Source organism: Schistocerca nitens, chromosome 1 (assembly GCF_023898315.1).
Source record: "Schistocerca nitens isolate TAMUIC-IGC-003100 chromosome 1, iqSchNite1.1, whole genome shotgun sequence".
In the NCBI taxonomy this organism is placed as follows: Eukaryota; Metazoa; Arthropoda; class Insecta; order Orthoptera; family Acrididae; genus Schistocerca; species Schistocerca nitens.
Genome location: NC_064614.1, coordinates 585,239,358 through 585,240,944, shown reverse-complemented (window position 1 = coordinate 585,240,944; position 1,587 = coordinate 585,239,358). Strand labels below are relative to the sequence as shown.

Sequence of the window (1,587 nt, the reverse complement as noted above, 5' to 3'; positions counted from 1 at the left end):
CTGTGCTGTGATAGTGCCACGCAAAACAACAAGGGGTGCAATCCCCCACCATGGAAAACACGACCACACCATAACACCACGGCCTCTAGATTTTACTGCTGGCACTAGACACGCTGGCAGGTGACGTTCACCGGGCATTCGCCACACCCACAGCCTGCCATCTGATCGCCACCTTGTGTACAGTGATTCGCCACTCCACACAACGTTTTTCCACTGTTCAGTCGTCCAATGTTTACGTTCCTTACACCAAGCGAGGTGTCGTTTAGCATTTACCGGCGTGATGTGTGGCTTATTAACAGCCGCTCGACCATGAAATCCAAGTTTTCTCACCTCCCGCCTAACTGTCATAGTACTTGCAGTGGATCCTGATGCAGTTTTGAATTCCTGTGTGATGGTCTGGATAGATGTCTGCCTATTACACGTTACGACCCTCTTCAACTGTCGGCGGTCTCTGTGAATCAACAGACGAGGTCGGCGTGTACGCTTTTGTGCTGTACGCGTCCCTACACGTTTCCACTTCACTGAAACATCGGAAACCAGTGAACCTAGCGATGTTTAGGAGTGTGGAAATCTCGTGTACATACGTATGACGCAAGTGACATCCAATCACCTGACCAAGTTCGAACTCCGTGAGTTCCGCGGAGCGCCTCATTCTGCTCCCTCACGATGTCTAATGACTTCTGGGGTCGCTGATATGGAGTACCTGGCAGTAGGTGGCAGCACAATGCCCCTAATATGAAAAACGTATGTTGTTGGGGGTTTCGGGATACTTTTGATCACATAGTGTACGTACTACACCTCCACTGTATATTTATTCGTTAGTTAAATTTGCCATGAATGATGCATTTCTTTTCAAACCAACGACTCAGTCCGTGGAGTCAGTACTGGAAATAAGAAGGAATGGAACTCCTCGCCAACCATATGACCAGAGTGGCAGCCGTTCGTAGTGATCGCGAACCCTATTAAGGACCATGTCTCGCCTTTTGTAATGCCCAGCGGGCCATCACGCATCGCGCTGACTTCAGTATAATTACTGTCTTTGAATAAAAGTGTTCTGTTCATCTCGTTGCGTATTTCTTTCAGTTACCATCTGAACTATGTTGTAGCAATTCTTTCCATTTAAAATGGGTAGTTATATATAGTTTGTAATTTGTGTGTGGTGGGCTTTGATGTGTGGGCCGCCTGTTGTGGCAAAATGTAAATGAAATTTTACTGTTTGCTGAGTGGCGAAGCCAACGGCCTCGCCGCAGTTGTAGCACCGGTTCCAGTCAGATCACCGAAGTTAAGCGCTGTTGGGCTGGGCTAGCGCTTGGATGGGTGACCAACCGGTATGCCGAGCGCTGTTGGCAAGCGGGGTGCACTCAGCCCTTGTGAGGCAAACTGAGGAGCTACTTGATCGAGAAGTAGCGGCTCCGGTCTCGTAAACTGACATACGGCCGGGAGAGCGGTGTGCTGACCACATGCCCCTCCATATCCGCATCCAGTGACCCCTGTGGTCTGAGGATGACACGGCGGCCGGTCGGTACCTTTGTGCCTTCATAGCCTGTTCGGGAGGAGTTTTGAATGGTGAAGCCAACTACAGCACAT

The 1,587-nt window shown here is 49.8% G+C and overlaps 1 pseudogene; it reads left to right on the top strand.

The window, feature by feature from the left end:
* The first annotated feature begins 1,231 nt into the window (after positions 1-1,231).
* LOC126203091 (5S ribosomal RNA) lies at positions 1,232-1,349 on the top strand (annotated as a pseudogene).
* Positions 1,350-1,587: the final 238 nt, after the last annotated feature.